Source organism: Quercus lobata, chromosome 12 (assembly GCF_001633185.2).
Source record: "Quercus lobata isolate SW786 chromosome 12, ValleyOak3.0 Primary Assembly, whole genome shotgun sequence".
In the NCBI taxonomy this organism is placed as follows: domain Eukaryota; kingdom Viridiplantae; phylum Streptophyta; class Magnoliopsida; order Fagales; family Fagaceae; genus Quercus; species Quercus lobata.
The window spans coordinates 33,818,120-33,829,116 of NC_044915.1; the positions used below are offsets into that span (position 1 = coordinate 33,818,120).

General features: G+C 32.2%; 1 pseudogene; it reads left to right on the forward strand.

The window, feature by feature from the left end:
- Positions 1–5,268: 5,268 nt before the first annotated feature.
- On the forward strand, positions 5,269–7,406 carry LOC115971342 (annotated as a pseudogene).
- The last annotated feature ends 3,591 nt before the right edge of the window (positions 7,407–10,997 follow it).

A 10,997-nucleotide genomic window follows, 5' to 3' on the forward strand; every position in this document is an offset into this window, starting at 1 on the left:
GACAAGGTAGGTAAATTGAGATAGCCATTTATTCCTAAATGTTATTATTATTGATTTTCCATTTAAAACCAGACTGCTAAAGGAAGCCAAAGATATAGAGCTAGCTATTGTCCAATGATATCAACTATATATCTTGCCTTTTCTTCTTATCTCAGCAATTTTCACTGCTGAAGCTCAACAAGGAGAAATGAAAAGATAGGCTCTTATTTAACACCTACCACCAATTCTTCATGGTTGTCACGCTCTGGTCTATCATGTTATTGGAGTTTTTCTTCCTGGGATTCCTGAAAAGACAGCCAACTTGAAAGAAAACCATAAAATGGAAAGAGTCTTGTATTGCATAAATAGCTAGCTTAATTACATCACTAAGACTAACTCTGTTTATATAACCACAGAGAGATGGAGAGAGCTTAGCGAGAAAAGTGGAGTGTGTTATAACAAACTAACCACCTGATACACGTGTGAGAATTAAAGCTAATAACTGAAAACATAAATGAAACGATGCGTTTTGGTGTGACTGTAAACAGAGTGATTTTCAGTGATGCGATGGTGCGTTTGATCATTTCTAGGCTTGCCTCTGTTTCAGGGCTCCTCACTGGTACTGGGCTCATTACTGGGCTCGCTGCTGAGGCTCAGGTATGATGACTATTCTTCACAACCAAAACAATCCTCCGGCTCTCACTGATGTGATGTTACATTGAATTTCACTAGTGATGGTAAACTCATGATGCAATCCGCACGAGGCAAAAAGATGTACATTGCCACTCCATCTGAACGTGCAACATCAGCATCAATGCTTAATTCAGAAAAGTTTGTTTTATAAAACTAATAAGGAGATTATATGGAAAAGTTTTGAGTCACAACCCAACCAATACAATCTTACAGGGTCAGTGTCTCTCAGCTGGACAAGGTTGTGTTCGAGTGTATTAGAATCTAACCAATTGACAGGAATATTCAACTAGTAATGCAAAATACATATGAAAACCTCGTGCAGTGCCCATTGGTAGAATCAGAATTAAAGCCTGAATATCATTGTTGGGATATTATTATAGGTGGACATGACAATAATGTGTTACTATGTCTTGATGATGATGGATATCAATTCCACTGGTGCAAACCTAAGCAATCTGACTAAAGGCGGGTATCCGACAAAAGATACAGTCTTATCTATTGAGAATTGATGCTGATGGGATCTTCAGGCTATACTCAAAATTTTTGGTTAAGAATATTTGGGAATCGGTCTATTATATGGTCATCTTCCGACAATAAGTGTGACTCCACAGGCCCATGTGGCCTCAATGAGTTTTGTACTAACGTTGATGGAGAAGCTAAATGCTTATGTCTTCCAGGATTTGCACATTTTAGTCGGGGGGAATTGGAGTTAAGGCTGTGAAAGGAATTTTACTGTAGAAAGTTGCCAATGCAAAAACGGAAGTATGAAATATACCATGGAAGCAACATCTAATACTGTCTAGGAAGATAGTGCCTTTTCCATTATGCAATTATTGACGAAAGAGGATTGTTAAGTAGCATGTTTGGAAGACTGTAACTGTCAAGCCGCTTTGTACAAAGATGGAATTTGCCAAAAGCAAAGGCTTCCATTGAGCTTTGGAAGAAAAGTACTAACCGATTCAAATGTAGCATCCATCAAGGTTGGTGTAGATATATCTACACCCAATATAAATAAAATTGTTCCCATGGAACGTTAAAAAAAAAAAGCCTCAAAAGGAAATATTGTTTATGAGAATCTTTCGGACTCATTATGTTAATGATTTCTGGGATAGTAATTTATAAAAATCATGGCTGGGCACATGAAAGGTTCTCTAATAGTGGAAATGTTGGTTTGAATGTGGACGTGTCTTGAGAAAATTGCTAATGGTTTCTAGGAGTAGCATAAGTAAAAAATTAAAAATTAAAAAAAACACAATAAAATTTGAAATTTTGAAAATTACTAGTGATTGATTGTTGTTGGATGCAAAGTTCTTCACTCCAAAGCATGTTGAAGATTTGGAAGCTTATGGTTACAAAACCTTAAGGTGTACAAAAATGCAGTAGCTTCTCATAAAATGTATGAGTTCTCTAATTGAGTTTCTGTGTATTTGATGACTTTAAAATAAAACTTTTATATGGTCTAGAGGTTTAGTGAACAAAACCCTTGCAATCCAAGTCATCATGAGCCGAAATTCAAATATGAGAATTCTAAAATCACAGAGCTTCATAGATCGAGAGGTATCGAGCTTGTGCCGAAAATTCTTCATTAAGTCTCAATAGATGCTAGTGACGAGCTTCACTAAATCAGTTTTTTTTCACTTGTTTCTTGATTCAATCTTCATAACTTTCATGATACCACTTGTAAAGTAAACTTCACGTACTTCTTGATATATTAAACTCAACTTAGATCTACCTACTTACAAGTGTATTTTGTTTAAGGATAAGCCAATACATAGAAAATATGACCCTAACATATAGATGTGAATTAAATTCTTAACTCCTAAATGACTCTAGTATTCATTTTCCATTTCAAAACAGTGTGAAAGGAAAATAGATGGGGAAGATACTGTCCCAAATGGCAACTATCTTGCTATTTCCTTTTCTTTAAAAAAAAAGTCTAGGTCGGTTGTTGCAGCCACATCAACATAGAACGAGTATATATTGGGTACTTTAATTTTGTAGCATTCAGGAATATTCATACGACATATGTATGCATATATTTGGTCTTCATGTAGATCTTATGATCTTTTGGATACCGCTTATTGCTAAAAACTGAAAACTGATATCCGAAAATATTATAGCAAAATAATTTTTAAATGTGTAAATAGTGCCGTGAGACCTAATTTTAAAGAAAAATTTGCTGAAATCCGTATTTGCGGGTCTCGTGAACAGTGCATGAGACCCACACAAAAAACACAGCCCATTCACAAATGCAAATGCATTTTGTATCCAAACTAACACTTTGTCAGCTATTAGAGACAAATACTTAAGACATTGTTCATTTTATTGACTATATCTAATATGTGGAAAGAAATTGATTATTTATAATATATGGAGGTGGATTGAATTCTTAGCTCCATTTGAATGATTCTTATTCTATATATGCAAAGTTCTTTGAATATGCACAAGCTGTGACTTTTCATCCTTAGGAAAGATATATACTCAAAAATGCTTCATTTTTTTTTTTTTAACTATTTCCTTCCAAACACCTACCAAAAAAAAACATATCTATCTATATCTATATTTATATATTACTAAAAGCTGAAGCGTGGCATTTATTGCTGCTGAGCTCCTGTTGCACCACCTCATCGCCACGTCATTAGCCACATAATTATTATTTATTCCTTTTTTTTTACAAATAAATATATATATATATATATATATAAATAGATTATTGACTTTACATATTCATTTTTGTCGGTTTTAACATCTATATATATTTCTTTTTTATTTCCAATTTTCCTATAATTTTTTTTTACATTCACTTATTTTTTAAATATTTACACTTTTTTCAACCTTTCTTCTTCCCTTACCTTTTCATCTCTCCACTACCCTCTACTTTAATATTGCTATTCATCTTTCCCTTCATCTTTCTTTATTTGTCTCTTTTTATCCCTTCTCTCTTACTATAAATTTGTCACTCTTTTCCATTCTTTACATAGTTTTCTCTCACAAAAAGGTTCTCTCTCTCTCTCTCTCTCTCTCTCTCTCAATGTTTTGGTGGATTTTTATTTTTTGTTGCATCTCCGCTTTAGATTGATAAATTTTTGTGTTTTTAAGAACTCTAATTTAGGTTGATACAATTTAGTTTCGTGTTTTAAGTTATTATTATTATTATTATTTTGCTATTTGATTGTTAAATTTTATCCGATTACATTATAAAAAATTAAAGATAGTAGATAAAAATAAAATAGTATTCCATTACATACCATAATTTGGATAATTTAGTGTTTGTTGTTATTTCTTTTAATTTTTCTTATTTTTTTCTTCTCTTCTATTTCACTCAATATTGAAATTCAATCACATCCTCCTTATCATTAAATTATTTATATTTTCTCTCTCTTTTTGTTTTAAAAAATAAAAAATGTAATTTTTTATTGTGCTCATCAAATTGTACTCATTTTTTTTAACATTTACACTTTCTCCAACCTTTCTCCTTCTCTTTACCTTTTCATCTCTCCAAACATTCTACCTTGATATCACTCTTCCTCTTTCCTTTTATCTTCCTTTATTTTGTTTCTTTTTATTATGATCCTCTTAGTATAAATTTGTCATTCACTCTTCGATTCTTTTCATAATTTTCTCTCACAAAAAGGTGGTTATTTCCTACTCTTTCTCCCTCAATTTTTTGGTGGATTTTTGTTTTTATTTTTCTTGCATCTCTATTTTAGCTTGATAAAGTTTTTTATTCTTTAGAACTCTATTTTGGTTGATGGGATTTAGTTTTGTGTTTTAAGTTCTTTTATTTTTTTTTTATGACTTTGATTGTTATATATTATCATATTGCATTATAAATAATTAAAAATAGTATATAAGAATGTACTATTATTATATTACATAGAATTATTTGGATAAGTTAGTGTTTATTGTTATGTATTTTATTTTTATTTTTTTCTCATATCATTTTATTTAACATTTAAATTCAGCCACATCCCCCATTAAAAAAAATAAAAAAACCTTTGACATACCACTAACATAACTACATTTATAACTATTTAAGCCATCCATGATATCTATTTCTTATTAATAACCATAAAATTTACAACTAGCAAGGAAACATACAAAGTAATAAAGAATAAATGAAGGAAGAAAAAAAGAAGTGAAATCAAATGTCAATTAATAACTGTTATTTGGAAAATAAAATGGTGGTAAAGAGGAGTAAGAAATAAAATAGAGATGGCTATATAGACATTAAAAATTTTATAGTGCAATCAAATCAACAATTAAATATAATAATACAAAAAAAAAAAAAAAAGATGGCTATACAGAGGACATTAAAAACTTTATAGTGCAATCAAATCAATAATTAAATATAATAATACCAAAAAAAAAAAACTCTTTATAAAGTCTAGGGACTAAAATAGTATTTTATTTAAAAAATTATCACACGTAACGTGCAGGCCTGCGACTAGTTTAATAGTAATACTCAAGACAACATCATAACTCGGTAATGGCAAATCTCTTGTTTTTAATTGACTATATATCGAGCTGAGTTAGTCGCATTTCATTTACAAACAGAGTGAAAAAATGACAGGGAGAACTAGCTAATTTCTAGTAATGGCAAGGCTCTTGTTTTTTATTTTTCTTTCAGCAATTATCACTACAGAAGCTTAACAAGGGGAAATCCATTGTAAACCTTGGCTCTTTTTTAACACCTACCACCAATTCTTCATGGCTGTCATGTTTGGCTTCTACCAACAAGCCAATGGCTATGCTATAGGAGTTTTTCTTGCTAGGATTCCTGAAAAGACAGTAGTCTGGACAGCTAACCGAGACGATCCTCCAGTTCTTGCTAATGCTACATTGAATTTCACTATCGATGGTAGAATCATCCTGCAATCGGCACAGGGCAAAGAGACCAACATTGCCAATCCTTCAGACGGTGCAATATTCGCATCAATGCTTGATTAGGGAAACTTTGTTCTCTATAATTCTAATAATAAGATAACATGGCAAAGTTTTGATATTCCAACCAATACTCTTTTACAGGGTCAGCGCCTCACAGCGCGAAAAGAGCTAGTTTCGAGTGTTTCAGAATCTGATCAATCGACAGGAATATTTCGATTGAAAATGCAGACAGATGGAAACCTTATGCAGTACCCAGTGCAAACCTCAGACACGGCTCCATATTCTTATTGGACTTCATGGACAGGTGGAAAAGGTGATAATGTTTCACTATGTCTTGACGATGATGGCCATCTCTACTTGTTCAATACCAATACATACCTAAAAAATGTGACACAAGGCGGATATCCGACAAAAGATACAGTCTTATCTTATGAGAATTGATGTCGATGGCATCTTCAGGCTATTCTCACACAATTTAGATAGGAATGGCAATTGGTCAGTCATATGGTCATCTTCTGATAATAAGTGTGACCCTAAGGGCTTGTGTGGCCTCAACGGGTTTTGTACTAATATTGGTGGAGAAGCCATTTGCTCATGCATTCCAGGATTTGCAAGTGTTAACCAGGGGAAATGGAGTTCAGGCTGTGAAAGGAATTTCACTGCAGAAAGTTGCAAAAGCAAAGATGGAAGTATCAATTATACCATGGAACCAATATCCAATATTGAATGGGAATTTAATAATTCTTTTTCCATTCTGCCATTATTAACTAAAGAGGAATGCAGAGCAGCGTGTCTGGAGGACTGTAACTGTGAAGCCGCTATGTTCAAAGACAGTACGTGCCAAAAGCTAAAGCTTCCTGTCAAATATGGAAGAATAGTACTAAGTGATTCAAACATAGCATTCATCAAGATAGGTATGTCTACATCCACCATATATAACATTGCGCCCATGGGTAGCCAAAAAAAGCATCCAAAGGCCATACTAATTATAAGCATCTCACTTGCTGTTTTCGAACTCATTATGTTATTGATTTTTGGGATTTTTGTTTATAGAAATTGTGTTTGGGGATATAAAAGGGTCTGTAATAATGGAAATGTTGGTTTGAGCATGGATTTTTCTCTAAGGTCATTTACTTATTTAGATATTGAGAAAATGACTAATCATTTCAAGGAAGAGCTAGGTAGGGGATCATTTGGGACCGTGTACAGGGGAACAATATTGAATGGTCAAAAGCTTGTAGCCGTCAAAAGACTAGGGAAAGCATTGGCAGAAGGGGAAAAAGAGTTTCTAACCGAGATTAAAGTTATTGGTAGAACACACCACAAGGGTCACTTGCAGATATACTCTTCAAACCTGAAAAACAACTTTGCTGGGATGAAAGAATTGAAATTGCACACAACATACCAAAAGGAATTCTTTATCTTCATGAAGAGTGTGAGTCACAAATCATTCATTGTGACATAAAGCCGCAGAATATACTCATAGATGAATATGGGTGTGCGAAAATCTCTGACTTTGGATTGGCAAAGCTACTAAAGCCAGACCAAACCAACACTTTTACGGGCATCCGAGGGACAAAGGGGTATGTTGCACCAGAGTGGTATCAAAAACAACCAATTACAATCAAAGTAGATGTATATAGTTTCGGAATTGTGTTGTTGGAGCTTATATGTTGTAGAAAGAATGTGGACTAGAATCTTCCTGAAGAATGGTTAAAGTGGGACTTTGGTGCATTCTTGATGATCCATCACTTCGTCCTACAATCAAGAAGGTTTTGCTAATGCTGGAATGGAATTTAGATATCCCAATCCTTCCAAGTTCAACTTCTTCTCTTAATATAGTGTAAAATGTGTTTGTATTTTTTTTTTCCTAAGTCCCTTGTGCAATGTAAAATGTGATATGCTACTTGTACCCTTTTTAAAATCCAAAACTGGATTTGAATTGGACCCTTTGCTCTATCTAATATTAGAATCAATGATCTAGTTATTTTTTAAAATTTGAGTCTTAAAGAAGTTAACTGACCCTTATAAGCATTCTACCGGCCAAAGTCATTTGGATGAAGTAGGTGCGGTCACTGCCCCCTCACCACTTAATCCTCCCGCATTGCATTATGACGTGTAACCATCTAAGCACTAATGGGACTTGCCATTATTCAAACCCACACGTCCTGTACTTCATAGGTATGATAGATTACAAGAACTTCTTACAACTAAGCCACCTCCCAAAGTAGCCATTCTTCATTTATGTTAGGTTGATGTGTTTTGGTATTGTCAAACCATGCCAAATTATGTGTCTTTTATTGAGTTTTAATGTGTCTTAAAGTTGTAATTGAAGACCAAGTTGAAGAGTTACTAGTGAACCTAATCAAATCAAGCTGAGAGAGAAATGGAACAAAAGAAAGTGAGGTCTAATCATTTCCCTCATCAATTTATCACGGTTTGACGGTATTAGAATATATGATCATGATTTTAAACATGTCTCTGCTCTGTCTCTCATATAAATGTCATGTATTAAGCTCCACTTATTTAGGGAAAATTTTAATCCATAGATGATATTAGTGTTTTAATAATGATTAGATTCATCCTTTCATGCTATATTTCAATCCCTAGTAAATATTTCCTGCCACACCAAGCAAATGTGAAATGTCTATACTAGTACCATTTGTTTGAGAGGGAGAGAGAGAGAGAGAGGGAGAGAGCAACTTACACTTAGAATTTATCTTTTTTTGAGTCATTGATTGTAATCCAACTGATTCTAAAAATTAAAAAAAAAAAAAAAAAAATTGTTAAAGTATAATACGTACATCCCTGAAAGCATTCATAAATTAGTTATTTTCTTATTTGATTGTAACCCAATTGACTCCGTATTTTGAATTTGTGAGGCCAAATTTCACAATTGGAGCTAACTTTGCCAAAAGTGGTTCATCTGCTTTACCTGGATTGATTCCATTCAGCTTCTTAGATTTCAAGCTCGCTCCCTTGAGCTACTATCAAAGGGTACATTTTCAAGGCAAATCATAAAACAGAGCTAAGTTTTTGTATTGCCAAACATCTGTCTTAGTCCCTAAAATATTTGTGAATTTTTTTTTTTTTTTTTCAATTCGATAGTTACAATAATTAAGGTGGGGGAATTTGAATCCTAATTTTCAATTTAAAAAACTGCCATTGAACTGCAAGGTTATTGGTTTAAACTTAGCACTGCATTGGGACTTTGAAATTAAACATCCCGTGTTGCTTGGGTTATAACTAACTAGTAAAAGAGACCAAGTGAGGATCTGAAATTGGGATTTCAGAATGTCAAAGAAAATACTCCAAGAATTCACCATTGCAAATCGGCACCAGGTACGGGGACGAGGATTAATTGAGCTCAGCAAACTTATTGAACATTTATTATAAGATTGAATTTTGTTATAGGAAAATATTTATAGCTCTGCAAGAAATGGTTTTGTTGGGCTAATTGAAGTCAACAAATTCTACTGCCTATGCGCTGCATATAAACCAATTGAGTACAATATTTACTTATAACTTCTTATGTTACATACACAAAATTCGACCTCCTAATGCACTACAAGTAGTCTGTCATTGCGCAATTAGTGCGTCCCCTAATGCACTACCCAAGTCGGTGCTTTATTTTTTATACGTGAAATGATGCCTCTATTAATGCACTGGAAATTAAGTCAAGTCTCCTTCACCCCCAAATGCACGGTCAGTTAGTCCTCCTGTTCTCCACTAATATACGTTACAAGACCAAGAAAGTCCTCCCCCAAAATACACGGCCAATTAATCATATGCCCCTAAAGGCCAATTTGTCAAGAAAATAATTGAAAGGACACCACACATCATAAAATAACCTATTATTGACAAATGACAAATGACAAGTAGGGAGTCTACTCTACCCAATCATGCTTGAAAAAATAAAATTTTTCTAAAGTTGTGGTTTCATATTCAATAAACACTAAAAAGAATCTCAAAGTTGATGCAAGAGATAAACATGCTTATGAAATTTTTTTGAAGGTTTAAGTCATATTAGTAAAAACTAAAAAGCCTAATGTCTTCAAAGTTTATGGTGAGCAACTCAGCAACCCCTCCCTTATAAACGTTTTCAATCACACAGTTGTAGGGCTTAGTGGTGATGTTGCTATGTCCATAGATGCAAGCGCACTGGATACGCATTTATGTAAAACTAAGCTTGCAGGTATTAATTCAATAATTGTACTTAGGCTTATAAAATATGTAGATTTTAAATTATATGTTTATATACAGATTTAGATATATAATTAGGTTTTTTTTTTTTTTTGGGTTTAATTATAGTGGACTCTTTGTTTTCTACATTAAATTAACTCATTTGGCACAAAATTAAAAAAAAAAAAAAAAAAAAAAAAAAAAAACTTAGATTAGATAAGATACATGACGCAAAATTAAACTTTAATTAAAATCTAATTTTTACATAGAATTAACTCACTTGATACAAAAATTTAAAAACTTAGATTAGATGGGACAGTTGGCGCAAAACTAGACTCTAATTTGAATTTCAATTTGAAATCTAATTAGATTTTCTCTCAACTTTGCCTATGTAATCCCGTGCATATGCACGGATACATTTAAAAACAATCACAATTGCATATATATAATTTAGAATCTAATTAGATCTAGACTCTTTTGTTTTTACATTCAATAATTTACTTGCCACAAAAATTAAAAAATTAGATGGAACACATGTGCAAAATTGAATTCCAATTAAAATTCAATTTAGAATTTAATTGAATTTAGACTCTTTAATTTTTGCAATTAATAATTCACTTGAACACAAATTTAAAAATTAGACGAGATACATGGTGCAAAATTAAACTCCAGTTTAGAATTTAATTGAATTTTCTCTTAACTTTGGCTATTAATATATATATATATATATATATCTGTATAACTTATAAACTTGAATTGTTTTAAGTTATACAAATAAAAGACTCATAAATATAAAATCATTCAAAAATTATATTTTTTTATGGTTTACTTATATTGGACTCCTCATTTTTTACACCAAAGTTACACATTTGACACAAAAATTAAAAAATTTAGATTAGATGGAACAAATGGCACAAAATTAAACTCTAATTGAAATTCAATTTTTACAATGAATTAACTCACATGAAACAAAAATTTAAAAACTTATATTAGATTGGACACACGGTGTAAAATTAGATTATAATTTAATTCCAATTTAAAATTTAATTGTATTTTCTCTTAATTTTACCTATTATTATATATATTGATTAATAATTCAATGGATGACCAGCTGAAAGACTTTCAATATAATTAAAAGCATGCAAAGACTTCTCATTCCAGCTAAGAAAGAGACTAAAGGGAATGATTCTTATTCTATAGATGCAAAGTTTTTTGGATATACACTAGTTGTGACTTTTCATCCTTAGGAAAGACTC